General features: G+C 55.3%; 5 non-coding genes across 5 annotated transcripts; all 5 read right to left on the bottom strand.

Annotated features, from left to right (window-relative positions):
* Positions 1-2,008: 2,008 nt before the first annotated feature.
* On the bottom strand, positions 2,009-2,100 carry LOC137753940 (small nucleolar RNA SNORD116). The gene has a single exon (XR_011071643.1). It is a non-coding gene; the product is annotated as a small nucleolar RNA SNORD116 (small nucleolar RNA).
* Positions 2,101-4,508: 2,408 nt separating this feature from the next.
* LOC137778683 (small nucleolar RNA SNORD116) lies at positions 4,509-4,600 on the bottom strand. Its single transcript, XR_011076974.1, has one exon. It is a non-coding gene; the product is annotated as a small nucleolar RNA SNORD116 (small nucleolar RNA).
* Positions 4,601-7,526: 2,926 nt separating this feature from the next.
* On the bottom strand, positions 7,527-7,618 carry LOC137753638 (small nucleolar RNA SNORD116). Its single transcript, XR_011071529.1, has one exon. It is a non-coding gene; the product is annotated as a small nucleolar RNA SNORD116 (small nucleolar RNA).
* Positions 7,619-10,026: 2,408 nt separating this feature from the next.
* LOC137777821 (small nucleolar RNA SNORD116) lies at positions 10,027-10,118 on the bottom strand. Its single transcript, XR_011076642.1, has one exon. It is a non-coding gene; the product is annotated as a small nucleolar RNA SNORD116 (small nucleolar RNA).
* A 2,927-nt stretch (positions 10,119-13,045) lies between these two features.
* On the bottom strand, positions 13,046-13,137 carry LOC137754076 (small nucleolar RNA SNORD116). The gene has a single exon (XR_011071722.1). It is a non-coding gene; the product is annotated as a small nucleolar RNA SNORD116 (small nucleolar RNA).
* Positions 13,138-14,282: the final 1,145 nt, after the last annotated feature.

Raw genomic sequence — 14,282 nt, 5'->3', positions numbered from 1 at the left:
TTGAGAAAAGTGAACGGGGGCACAGAGGCAAAGGGTGATACCGCCCAGCGATGTGCGCTCTATCTCCCCTCAACATTTCATTTGCAGCCCATCATGTCTGTGTGTCCACAGCCAAACGTGAATGCTTCGTGGCACGGATGCCTTCAGAGTGCACGGGCATCAACACAAAGAGCACGGCCGTCCATCAAACCCCTGGTATGGGCCTTGAACTTCCCCGCCTGAGCCGCCTCCCCACCGCCACAGCATAGGGATGTCACCCTCAACCGCTGATACAGCCTCAGGGGAAATGGGATTACTCAGCGTAAGAGCCACTGCCCTCTGGGGAACCAAACCACTCCTGGCACATACGCTTCCACGCAGTGGACTCTCCCTCAAGGGGAAATGTGGTCCCTGAGATCTTCCACAAGGGAACGGCCCTTGGCCAAATGGGACGACCTCCCACAAAAGCAGATTGTAGGGACCGGTGACAAAACACACCAGAGGAACTCCTGGACTGAACAATGGAGATTCACCTGTAGCCCTCCTTCCTGGCCTGCTGCCAAGACTGGCAACCTACCCTTGGCCCACACACAAAGCTAATGGCATGGGAACCATTCCGATGCTCAATGCGGCGGGGAAACCCTTGCAGCAATGGTGTAACTTGCAGTGGTGTCTGGTACCTTCACACTCCGGGACCATCAGTGACGTGACATTGGGATAACCGTGAGGCCCAGGTACTCTGCAAGCAACTTGTTACCCACAGCCATGCAACGAGAGAACCCAGACAACAGCCTAGACACTTGAACCGGTATGACTTGTCTGGCCTGTGGCCAGGCTCGCCGGATACCACAGTCTCGACGCACCAGCGGGTGGCAGGAAAAATGACACCCACGCCACACATCCTCTCCTGCCCTTAACACTGTAGCCTTTCCTTGGCAGCCGACTCCCTTGTTTCTGCATGGTTGCGCCCAATGACCTCCTGGTAGAGCTCCAATCCTCAGGGAACGCTATGTGGGCCGGGTAGAGAAATGATGCTTGGCTGTCCTCAGGAACAACTTCACGTCTTCAACACAGGGGGAACGTGGCCAGACAGGGACAAAACACCCCAAGGCCTCCAAATCGGCCCCCATGAGAAGACACCATACTGTGCCATGAAGGCAACCTTTCGCTGGACAAGGACCCGCCATGAAGCAAATCGGCCAAGGAGAGGAAAGAGGCGGGACAGTCCACAAATGTGCTCCCGTATTCTCTCCCTACACGTGCCTCCAGATGCTCCTGAGGGAATCCCAAATGTGTTCCGGGAACCCCATGGCCACCGTCGATCTATCCACCCACCAGTAAACCTGTGGGCTTAGCCAGCCATCTCACGTCTCTCTTTCACTCGCCTTACCTTAAACTCTCTCCACCGGGATCCCAACGTGTCACGGCAAGATGCCAGAGCCACCCCTCACCAAGGAAGCTTGCCGTGACCAAGCTTGACTAAGGCATTTTCCAGCCCCTTCACACAGCACACACAAGCAGGACACAACCCGCGGAGGAGCCATCAGATTGCCTAAACTCCCAGGAACAGTGGCCCATTTGATTTCTCCCCTCATCAGGAGAAACCTAAATTGCATATGGTCTCCCAAGCAGAACATGACAAAGAAGCCTGCCCTAGGCCTGGAATCCTGTTCTGACCCTGAGCCTACAGACTTCTGTTTCTTTGAGGCCACAAGGCAATGACCAGCCGGTGGGGGCAGCCTGTAGAACTCAAGCGCAGGTGGCAGAACCAGCAATGGCGCACGCTTCCTCTCCTACCTGCATGCTGAACCGTGGCAGGGGACAGCAGTCCTGGCTAGAACAAGGAACCCAGAGACGGCACGCTGTCCCACGCCTTCCCGCCTGGATTGGCATCCCAGGCTCCTTTCCCAATGGCTCTTCTCCCCATGAGATGACCACAACCCTCAACTTGAACAACGTGGCTGTGGACACCCACGGCCGCAAATGCAATGTGAACCTCTCCCTACTTTCCTTTTGGGAGCCACGTGCTGGACCTCAGTTCCAACGAGGAGACGGTAGGGATTTCTCACTCATTTTGTTCAGATTTCCAAGGAATGCACTTGTGGGAGTCATCATCGATCGAAGCACATGCTCAAACGTTGGACATGCAAAGTTGCAGATTCCACTATGGGATGGCCAGCGAGCTGAATCATATCAGCGTACAGAAGTGGCCAGAGCCGAGCCATGGGTCAGGAAATGCAGCCAGTTCTCAGGGCATCTAAGCTCGTGTTCCCCGAGAAAAGACCAGAAGGTGAGGGTGTAGCCCCGGTGCACACGTTCCCGTCGCAAAACCTTTAGGTTTAGCAAAGAAGTGTCGCTTACCGCAACAAGGGTTAAAGCAGGATCCTCATGGAATGCACGCCAGGACCCCTCCGAGACTCCTTCGCCTGGCCTCGCCTTGCCACGCCGTCCTCCTTTCAACGGGTATCAGGGATTATACGGATGGCCCCAGGCTGCTGCTGGCATTCTTTCCCTGTCATTCCACCTGGCTCGGGTGAGAGAACACACGCAGGCTTGAGGAGGGTCCACGGGCGCAGCGAGGGAAAGGTCGATACCACCCAGTGATGTGTGTTCTATCTCTCCTCAACATTTCATTTGCTGTCCATCTTGCCTGTGTGTACGCACCCAAACGTGAAAGCATCGTGGCACATGCGCCTACAGAGCGTGCGGCCATCAGGACAAAGAGCGCCGCCGACCAACAAGACCCTGGCCTCGGGCCCTGAAATTCCTCTCCTGAGCAATCTGCCCTGCATCACAGCAAAACGATGTCTTCCTGATCCCCTGAGACACCCTCAGGACCACTGGGCCCCCTCAGCCTAAGAACAAGTGCCCTCTTTGGCAACAAACACGCCCTTGGCACTTATGATTCCACACAGTGGACACACCCTCAAGGGGAGAGATCTTCCACAAGGGAAGGGCCCTTGGCCGAATATGACGACCTCCATCAAAAGCGGCTCGTAGGGACCCGTGACAAAGGGCACCTGAGGAACGCCTGGACTGATCAAGGGAGACTCACCAGCAGGCATACTTCCTGGTCTCCTGCCAAGCCAGAGGAACTTCCTAGGACCACAACCAAAGCTAATGGCAAGGGAGCCATTCCAAAGCCCAAAGTGGCGGGGCAAACCCTTGCAGCAACTGGGTATCTTATCGTAGCACCTTGCACATTGTCTTTCTTCCCTTCAAGGACAAGACCTTGGAGAAACCATGAGACCCAGGTCCTCCAGAACCAACGTGTCACCCACAGCCGTGCAATGAGGGAACGCCTCCAACATCCTGGACCCTTGAACCGGCATGACTTCTCTGGCTTGAAGCCATGCATGCTGGAGATCACAGGCTCGCAGCACCAGAAGGCGGCAGGACAAAATGACCCCTGCAGCACACTTTCACTCCAGCCCTTAAACCTGTAGCATTTCCTTGGCAGCCAACTCGCTTCTTTCTGCATGGTTGGGCCCAAAGACCTCCGGGGAGAGCTCCAAACCTCAGGGAATGCTATGCCGACTGGGTATAGCAATGACGCTGGGCTGTCCTAAGGAACACCTTAACATCCTCAACATAGGGGCAAGGAGGCCACACAGGGACAAAACATCCCAACGGCTCCAAATCGGGCCCAGTGAGAAGACACCATACTGTGCCGTGAAGGCACCATTCACTGGAACAAGGACCCGCCGTGAAGCACATTGAGAAAGGAGAGGAAAAGGTTGGGATGGTCCATGAATGTGCACCTGTATTCTTTCCCTACACGGGACTCCAAATGCTCCTGAAGATATCCCAAAAGAGTTCCGGGAACCCTATGTCCACCGACCATCTATCCACCCAACAGTAAGCCTGTGGGCTTAGCCAACACTCTCACGTGTATTTCCCGCTCGCCTTGCCTTCCTCTCTCCACCAGGACCCAAACGAATCCACCCCTCACCTAAGTAGCTTGATGTCCCCTGGATTTGCCTAAGGCATTTTCCAACCTCTCCACACACAACACACAAGCAGGACACAACCCAAGGAGGAGCCAACAGCGTCGCCCAAATCCGTGGGACGGTGGCCCATTTGATTTCCCCTGACCATCAGGGCAAACGTAAACTACATCCCACCTCCCAAGCTGAACATGACATAGAAGCCTGGCCTGGCCAGGACTCCTTCTCTGACCCTGAGTGCAGAGACTTCTGTTTCCTTGCGGGAACAAGGCAACGACCTGAGCTCGAGGGTGGCCTGTAGGTCTCGAGGGCAAGCCAGAGGAGTAACAGTGGCTCATGCTTCCTTTCATACCCGCATGCTGACCGCGGCAGGGGATAGCAGTTTTGGCTAGACTCAGGTGCCCAGAGACGTCAAGTTGTCCTTAGCCTTCCCACGTAGATGGACATCCCAGGCTCCTCTCCACATGGCTCTTTCTGCACGACAAGCCCGCCACCCTCAACTTGAACAATGTTGCTGCGCGAGCCCACGGTAGCAAATGCGACATGGACCTCTCCCTAATTTTCCTTTGGGAGCCACGTGCTGGACCTCAGTGAGGATGAGAAGATGGTAGGTATTGCTCATTCATTTTGTTTAGATTTCGAAGGAATGCATTTATGGGAGTCATCACCGATCCACGCAGCTGCTCAAAGGCTGGACGTGCAAAGTCGCGGACTGTCAGCAAGCTCAATCCTCTCAGCAGTAGGGAGCGGCCAGACTCGAGCCACGGGGCAGAAAGTGCACCCAAGTCTCAGGGCATCGGAGCTCGGGTGCCCCAGGAAGCGCCCGGAATGTGACGGTGTAGTCTCGCCACACAAGTCCCCGTGGCCAAACATCTAGGTTTCTTCAAAGAAGTTCCGTTTACCCCCACAAGGTTGCTACCAGGAACCTTGTCAAGCCAGAGGCGATGCCCTTGGGTCGTACAGAAAGCTATTGGCATTGGAGATATTCCAATGCCCAAACTGGCAGGGCAAACCCTTGCAGCAACTGGGTAACTTGCCCTGGCGCCTTGTATTTTCGCCCCCGGGCCCGTCAGTGACATGACTGCGGAGAAACCTGAGACCCATTCATTGGTTCAGAGTGCCAAGCAGTGCATTTATGGGAGTCATCATCAATCCACCTGCTCAAAGGCTGCACGTTCAAAGTTGCAGGCTCCACCGCAGGGCAGTCAACGATCTCAATCATGTCAGCAGTCAGGAGCGGCCAGAGCCGACCCACGGGGCTGCCAATGGAGCTAAGGATCATGGCATCGGATCTTGGGTGCCACTGGAAGAGCCAAGAAGGTGAGGGTGTAGTCTCATTGCACAAGTCCCCGTGGCCAAACATCTAGGTTTCTGCAAAGAATTTCCACTCACCAGCACAAGGTTCCTACAAGGATCCTCAAGTACTTCACGCCAAAATCACTCTGAGACTCTTTTGCCTCGACTTGCCTCAACTTGCCGCACTGTCCTCACTTCTCCAGGTACCATGGACTATACAGAGGGCCCCATGCTGCTGCAGGTGTTTGTTCCCGGGCACTCCACCACCTGCCTCAGTGTGACAGAACACAGGGATGTTTGAGAAAAGTGAACGGGGGCACAGAGGCAAAGGGTGATACCGCCCAGCGATGTGCGCTCTATCTCCCCTCAACATTTCATTTGCAGCCCATCATGTCTGTGTGTCCACAGCCAAACGTGAATGCTTCGTGGCACAGATGCCTTCAGAGTGCACGGGCATCAACACAAAGAGCACAGCCGTCCATCAAACCCCTGGTATGGGCCTTGAACTTCCCCGCCTGAGGCGCCTCCCCACCGAAACAGCATAGGGATGTCATCGTGAACCGCTGAGACACCCTCAGGGGAAATGGCATTACTCAGCGTAAGAGCCACTGCCCTCTGGGGAAGCAAACCACTCCTGGCGCATACGCTTCCACACAGTGGACTCACCGTCAAGGGGAAATGTGGTCCCTGAGATCTTCCACAAGGGAACGGCCCTTGGCCAAATGGGACGACCTCCCACAAAAGCAGCTTGTAGGGACCGGTGACAAAACACACCAGAGGAACTCCTGGACTGAACAATGGAGATTCACCTGTAGCCATACTTCCTGGCCTGCTGCCAAGACTGGCAACCTACCCTTGGCCCACACACAAAGCTAATGGCATGGGAACCATTCCGATGCTCAACGCGGCGGGGAAACCCTTGCAGCAATGGTGTAACTTGCAGTGGTGTCTGGTACTTTCACACTCTGGGACCATCAGTGACGTGACATTGGGGAAACCGTGAGGCCCAGGTACTCTGCAAGCAACTTGTTACCCACAGCCATGCAAAGAGAAAACCCAGACAACAGCCTAGACACTTGAACCGGTATGACTTGTCTGGCCTTTGGCCAGGCTCGCCGGATACCACAGTCTCGACGCACCAGCGGGTGGCAGGAAAAATGACACCCACGCCACACATCCTCTCCTGCCCTTAAAACTGTAGCCTTTCCTTGGCAGCCGACTCCCTTGTTTCTGCATGGTTGCGCCCAATGACCTCCTGGTAGAGCTCCAATCCTCAGGGAACGCTATGTGGGCCGGGTAGAGAAATGATGCTTGGCTGTCCTCAGGAACACCTTCACGTCTTCAACACAGGGGGAACGTGGCCAGACAGGGACAAAACACCCCAAGGCCTCCAAATCGGCCCCCATGAGAAGACACCATACTGTGCCATGAAGGCAACCTTTCGCTGGACAAGGACCCGCCATGAAGCAAATCGGCCAAGGAGAGGAAAGAGGAGGGACAGTCCACAAATGTGCTCCCGTATTCTCTCCCTACACGTGCTTCCAGATGCTCCTGAGGGAATCCCAAATGTGTTCCGGGAACCCCATGGCCACCGTCGATCTATCCACCCACCAGTAAACCTGTGGGCTTAGCCAGCCATCTCACGTCTCTCTTTCACTCGCCTTACCTTAATCTCTCTCCACCGGGATCCCAACGTGTCACGGCAAGATGCCAGAGCCACCCCTCACCAAGGAAGCTTGCCGTGACCAAGCTTGACTAAGGCATTTTCCAGCCCCTTCCCACAGCACACACAAGCAGGACACAACCCGAGGAGGAGCCATCAGATTGCCTAAACTCCCAGGAACAGTGGCCCATTTGATTTCTCCCCTCATCAGGAGAAACCTAAATTGCATATGGTCTCCCAAGCAGAACATGACAAAGAAGCCTGCCCTAGGCCTGGAATCCTGTTCCGACCCTGAGCCTACAGACTTCTGTTTCTTTGAGGCCACAAGGCAATGACCAGCCGGTGGGGGCAGCCTGTAGAACTCAAGCGCAGGTGGCAGAACCAGCAATGGCGCACGCTTCCTCTCCTACCTGCATGCTGAACCGTGGCAGGGGACAGCAGTCCTGGCTAGACCAAGGAACACAGAGACGGCACGGTGTCCCACGCCTTCTCGAAGGATTGGCATCCCAGGCTCCTTTCCCAATTGCTCTTCTCCCCATGCGATGACCACAACCCTCAACTTGAACAACGTGGCTGTGGACACCCACGGCCGCAAATGCAATGTGAACCTCTCCCTACTTTCCTTTTGGGAGCCACGTGCTGGACCTCAGTTCCAACGAGGAGACGGTAGGGATTTCTCCCTCATTTTGTTCAGATTTCCAAGGAAAGCATTTGTGGGAGTCATCATCGATCCAAGCACATGCTCAAACGTTGGACATGCAAAGTTGCAGATTCCACCATGGGACGGCCAGCGAGCTGAATCATATCAGCGTACAGAAGTGGCCAGAGCCGAGCCATGGGTCAGGAAATGCAGCCAGTTCTCAGGGCATCAAAGCTCGTGTTCCCCGAGAAAAAACCAGAAGGTGAGGGTGTAGCCCCGGTGCACACGTTCCCGTCGCCAAACCTTTAGGTTTAGCACAGAAGTGTCACTTACCGCAACAAGGGTTAAAGCAGGATCCTCATGGAATGCACGCCAGGACCCCTCCGAGACTCCTTCGCCTGGCCTCGCCTTGCCACGCCGTCCTCCTTTCAACGGGCATCAGGGATTATACGGATGGCCCCAGGCTGCTGCTGGCATTCTTTCCCTGGCATTCCACCTGGCTCGGGTGAGAGAACACACGCAGGCTTGAGGAGGGTGCACGGGCGCAGCGAGGGAAAGGTCGATACCACCCAGTGATGTGTGTTCTATCTCTCCTCAACATTTCATTTGCTGTCCATCTTGCCTGTGTTTACGCACCCAAATGTGAAAGCATCGTGGCACATGCGCCTACAGAGCGTGTGGCCATCAGGACAAAGAGCGCCGCCGACCAACAAGACCCTGGCCTCGGGCCCTGAAATTCCTCTCCTGAGCAATCTGCCCTGCATCACAGCAAAACGATGTCTTCCTGATCCCCTGAGACACCCTCAGGACAACTGGGCCCCCTCAGCCTAAGAACAAGTGCCCTCTTTGGCAACAAACACGCCCTTGGCACTTATGATTCCACACAGTGGACACACCCTCAAGGGGAGAGATCTTCCACAAGGGAAGGGCCCTTGGCCGAATATGACGACCTCCATCAAAAGCGGCTCGTAGGGACCCGTGACAAAGGGCACCTGAGGAACGCCTGGACTGATCAAGGGAGACTCACCAGCAGGCATACTTCCTGGTCTCCTGCCAAGCCAGAGGAACTTCCTAGGACCGCAACCAAAGCTAATGGCAAGGGAGCCATTCCAATGCCCAAAGTGGCGGGGCAAACCCTTGCAGCAACTGGTTATCTTATCGTAGCACCTTGCACATTGTCTTTCTTCCCTTCAAGGACAAGACCTTGGAGAAACCATGAGACCCAGGTCCGCCAGAACCAACGTGTCACCCACAGCCGTGCAATGAGGGAACGCCTCCAACATCCTGGACCTTTGAACCGGCATGACTTCTCTGGCTTGAAGCCATGCATGCTGGAGATCACAGGCTCGCAGCACCAGAAGGCGGCAGGACAAAATGACCCCTGCAGCACACTTTCACTCCAGCCCTTAAACCTGTAGCATTTCCTTGGCAGCCAACTCGCTTCTTTCTGCATGGTTGGGCCCAAAGACCTCCGGGGAGAGCTCCAAACCTCAGGGAATGCTATGCCGACTGGGTATAGCAATGACGCTGGGCTGTCCTAAGGAACACCTTAACATCCTCAACATAGGGGCAAGGAGGCCACACAGGGACAAAACATCCCAACGGCTCCAAATCGGGCCCAGTGAGAAGACACCATACTGTGCCGTGAAGGCACCATTCACTGGAACAAGGACCCGCCGTGAAGCACATTGAGAAAGGAGAGGAAAAGGTTGGGATGGTCCATGAATGTGCACCTGTATTCCTTCCCTACACGGGACTCCAAATGCTCCTGAAGATATCCCAAAAGAGTTCCGGGAACCCTATGTCCACCGACCATCTATCCACCCAACAGTAAGCCTGTGGGCTTAGCCAACACTCTCACGTGTATTTCCCGCTCGCCTTGCCTTCCTCTCTCCACCAGGACCCAAACGAATCCACCCCTCACCTAAGTAGCTTGATGTCCCCTGGATTTGCCTAAGGCATTTTCCAACCTCTCCACACACAACACACAAGCAGGACACAACCCAAGGAGGAGCCAACAGCGTCGCCCAAATCCGTGGGACGGTGGCCCATTTGATTTCCCCTGATCATCAGGGCAAACGTAAACTACATCCCACCTCCCAAGCTGAACATGACATAGAAGCCTGGCCTGGCCAGGACTCCTTCTCTGACCCTGAGTGCAGAGACTTCTGTTTCCTTGCGGGAACAAGGCAACGACCTGAGCTCGAGGGTGGCCTGTAGGTCTCGAGGGCAAGCCAGAGGAGTACCAGTGGCTCATGCTTCCTTTCATACCCGCATGCTGACCGCGGCAGGGGATAGCAGTTTTGGCTAGACTCAGGTGCCCAGAGACGTCAAGTTGTCCTTAGCCTTCCCACGTAGATGGACATCCCAGGCTCCTCTCCACATGGCTCTTTCTGCACGACAAGCCCGCCACCCTCAACTTGAACAATGTTGCTGCGCGAGCCCACGGTAGCAAATGCGACATGGACCTCTCCCTAATTTTCCTTTGGGAGCCACGTGCTGGACCTCAGTTAGGATGAGAAGATGGTAGGTATTGCTCATTCATTTTGTTTAGATTTCGAAGGAATGCATTTATGGGAGTCATCACCGATCCACGCAGCTGCTCAAAGGCTGGACGTGCAAAGTCGCGGACTGTCAGCAAGCTCAATCCTCTCAGCAGTAGGGAGCGGCCAGACTCGAGCCACGGGGCAGAAAGTGCACCCAAGTCTCAGGGCATCGGAGCTCGGGTGCCCCAGGAAGCGCCCGGAATGTGACGGTGTAGTCTCGCCGCACAAGCCCCCGTGGCCAAACATCTAGGTTTCTTCAAAGAAGTTCCGTTTACCCCCACAAGGTTTCTACCAGGAACCTTGTCAAGCCAGAGGCGATGCCCTTGGGTCGTACAGAAAGCTATTGGCATTGGAGATATTCCAATGCCCAAACTGGCAGGGCAAACCCTTGCAGCAACTGGGTAACTTGCCCTGGCGCCTTGTATTTTCGCCCCCGGGCCCATCAGTGACATGACTGCGGAGAAACCTGAGACCCATTCATTGGTTCAGAGTGCCAAGCAGTGCATTTATGGGAGTCATCATCAATCCACCTGCTCAAAGGCTGCACGTTCAAAGTTGCAGGCTCCACCGCAGGGCAGCCAACGATCTCAATCATGTCAGCAGTCAGGAGCGGCCAGAGCCGACCCACGGGGCTGCCAATGGAGCTAAGGATCATGGCATCGGATCTCGGGTGCCACTGGAAGAGCCAAGAAGGTGAGGGTGTAGTCTCAGGGCACAAGTCCCCGTGGCCAAACATCTAGGTTTCTGCAAAGAATTTCCACTCACCAGCACAAGGTTCCTACGAGGATCCTCAAGTACTTCACGCCAAAATCACTCTGAGACTCTTTTGCCTCGACTTGCCTCAACTTGCCACACTGTCCTCACTTCTCCAGGTACCATGGACTATACAGAGGGCTCCATGCTGCTGCAGGTGTTTGTTCCCGGGCACTCCACCACCTGCCTCAGTGTGACAGAACACAGGGATGTTTGAGAAAAGTGAACGGGGGCACAGAGACAAAGGGTGATACCGCCCAGCGATGTGCGCTCTATCTCCCCTCAACATTTCATTTGCAGCCCATCATGTCTGTGTGTCCACAGCCAAACGTGAATGCTTCGTGGCACGGATGCCTTCAGAGTGCACGGGCATCAACACAAAGAGCACGGCCGTCCATCAAACCCCTGGTATGGGCCTTGAACTTCCCCGCCTGAGCCGCCTCCCCACCGACACAGCATAGGGATGTCACCCTCAACCGCTGAGACAGCCTCAGGGGAAATGGGATTACTCAGCGTAAGAGCCACTGCCCTCTGGGGAACCAAACCACTCCTGGCGCATACGCTTCCACGCAGTGGACTCTCCCTCAAGGGGAAATGTGGTCCCTGAGATCTTCCACAAGGGAACGGCCATTGGCCAAATGGGACGACCTCCCACAAAAGCAGATTGTAGGGACCGGTGACAAAACACACCAGAGGAACTCCTGGACTGAACAATGGAGATTCACCTGTAGCCATACTTCCTGGCCTGCTGCCAAGACTGGCAACCTACCCTTGGCCCACACACAAAGCTAATGGCATGGGAACCATTCCGATGCTCAATGCGGCGGGGAAACCCTTGCAGCAATGGTGTAACTTGCAGTGGTGTCTGGTACTTTCACACTCTGGGACCATCAGTGACGTGACATTGGGGAAACCGTGAGGCCCAGGTACTCTGCAAGCAACTTGTTACCCACAGCCATGCAACGAGAGAACCCAGACAACAGCCTAGACACTTGATCCGGTATGACTTGTCTGGCCTGTGGCCAGGCTCGCCGGATACCACAGTCTCGACGCACCAGCGGGTGGCAGGAAAAATGACACCCACGCCACACATCCTCTCCTGCCCTTAACACTGTAGCCTTTCCTTGGCAGCCGACTCCCTTGTTTCTGCATGGTTGCGCCCAATGACCTCCTGGTAGAGCTCCAATCCTCAGGGAACGCTATGTGGGCCGGGTAGAGAAATGATGCTTGGCTGTCCTCAGGAACACCTTCACGTCTTCAACACAGGGGGAACGTGGCCACACAGGGACAAAACACCCCAAGGCCTCCAAATCGGCCCCCATGAGAAGACACCATACTGTGCCATGAAGGCAACCTTTCGCTGGACAAGGACCCGCCATGAAGCAAATCGGCCAAGGAGAGGAAAGAGGCGGGACAGTCCACAAATGTGCTCCCGTATTCTCTCCCTACACGTGCCTCCAGATGCTCCTGAGGGAATCCCAAATGTGTTCCGGGAACCCCATGGCCACCGTCGATCTATCCACCCACCAGTAAACCTGTGGGCTTAGCCAGCCATCTCACGTCTCTCTTTCACTCGCCTTACCTTAAACTCTCTCCACCGGGATCCCAACGTGTCACGGCAAGATGCCAGAGCCACCCCTCACCAAGGAAGCTTGCCGTGACCAAGCTTGACTAAGGCATTTTCCAGCCCCTTCACACAGCACACACAAGCAGGACACAACCCGCGGAGGAGCCATCAGATTGCCTAAACTCCCAGGAACAGTGGCCCATTTGATTTCTCCCCTCATCAGGAGAAACCTAAATTGCATATGGTCTCCCAAGCAGAACATGACAAAGAAGCCTGCCCTAGGCCTGGAATCCTGTTCTGACCCTGAGCCTACAGACTTCTGTTTCTTTGAGGCCACAAGGCAATGACCAGCCGGTGGGGGCAGCCTGTAGAACTCAAGCGCAGGTGGCAGAACCAGCAATGGCGCACGCTTCCTCTCCTACCTGCATGCTGAACCGTGGCAGGGGACAGCAGTCCTGGCTAGAACAAGGAACCCAGAGACGGCACGCTGTCCCACGCCTTCCCGCCTGGATTGGCATCCCAGGCTCCTTTCCCAATGGCTCTTCTCCCCATGAGATGACCACAACCCTCAACTTGAACAACGTGGCTGTGGACACCCACGGCCGCAAATGCAATGTGAACCTCTCCCTACTTTCCTTTTGGGAGCCACGTGCTGGACCTCAGTTCCAACGAGGAGACGGTACGGATTTCTCACTCATTTTGTTCAGATTTCCAAGGAATGCACTTGTGGGAGTCATCATCGATCGAAGCACATGCTCAAACGTTGGACATGCAAAGTTGCAGATTCCACCATGGGATGGCCAGCGAGCTGAATCATATCAGCGTACAGAAGTGGCCAGAGCCGAGCCATGGGTCAGGAAATGCAGCCAGTTCTCAGGGCATCTAAGCTCGTGTTCCCCGAGAAAAGACCAGAAGGTGAGGGTGTAGCCCCGGTGCACACGTTCCCGTCACCAAACCTTTAGGTTTAGCAAAGAAGTGTCGCTTACCGCAACAAGGGTTAAAGCAGGATCCTCATGGAATGCACGCCAGGACCCCTCCGAGACTCCTTCGCCTGGCCTGGCCTTGCCACGCCGTCCTCCTTTCAACGGGTATCAGGGATTATACGGATGGCCCCAGGCTGCTGCTGGCATTCTTTCCCTGGCATTCCACCTGGCTCGGGTGAGAGAACACACGCAGGCTTGAGGAGGGTCCACGGGCGCAGCGAGGGAAAGGTCGATACCACCCAGTGATGTGTGTTCTATCTCTCCTCAACATTTCATTTGCTGTCCATCTTGCCTGTGTGTACGCACCCAAACGTGAAAGCATCGTGGCACATGCGCCTACAGAGCGTGCGGCCATCAGGACAAAGAGCGCCGCCGACCAACAAGACCCTGGCCTCGGGCCCTGAAATTCCTCTCCTGAGCAATCTGCCCTGCATCACAGCAAAACGATGTCTTCCTGATCCCCTGAGACACCCTCAGGACCACTGGGCCCCCTCAGCCTAAGAACAAGTGCCCTCTTTGGCAACAAACACGCCCTTGGCACTTATGATTCCACACAGTGGACACACCCTCAAGGGGAGAGATCTTCCACAAGGGAAGGGCCCTTGGCCGAATATGACGACCTCCATCAAAAGCGGCTCGTAGGGACCCGTGACAAAGGGCACCTGAGGAACGCCTGGACTGATCAAGGGAGACTCACCAGCAGGCATACTTCCTGGTCTCCTGCCAAGCCAGAGGAACTTCCTAGGACCGCAACCAAAGCTAATGGCAAGGGAGCCATTCCAATGCCCAAAGTGGCGGGGCAAACCCTTGCAGCAACTGGTTATCTTATCGTAGCACCTTGCACATTGTCTTTCTTCCCTTCAAGGACAAGACCTTGGAGAAACCATGAGACCCAGGTCCGCCAGAAC

Source organism: Eschrichtius robustus, chromosome 1 (genome assembly GCF_028021215.1).
Source record: "Eschrichtius robustus isolate mEscRob2 chromosome 1, mEscRob2.pri, whole genome shotgun sequence".
Lineage (NCBI taxonomy): Eukaryota > Metazoa > Chordata > Mammalia > Artiodactyla > Eschrichtiidae > Eschrichtius > Eschrichtius robustus.
The sequence above is the reverse complement of the archived record's forward strand: the minus strand, read 5'-3'. Positions and strand labels throughout refer to the sequence as shown.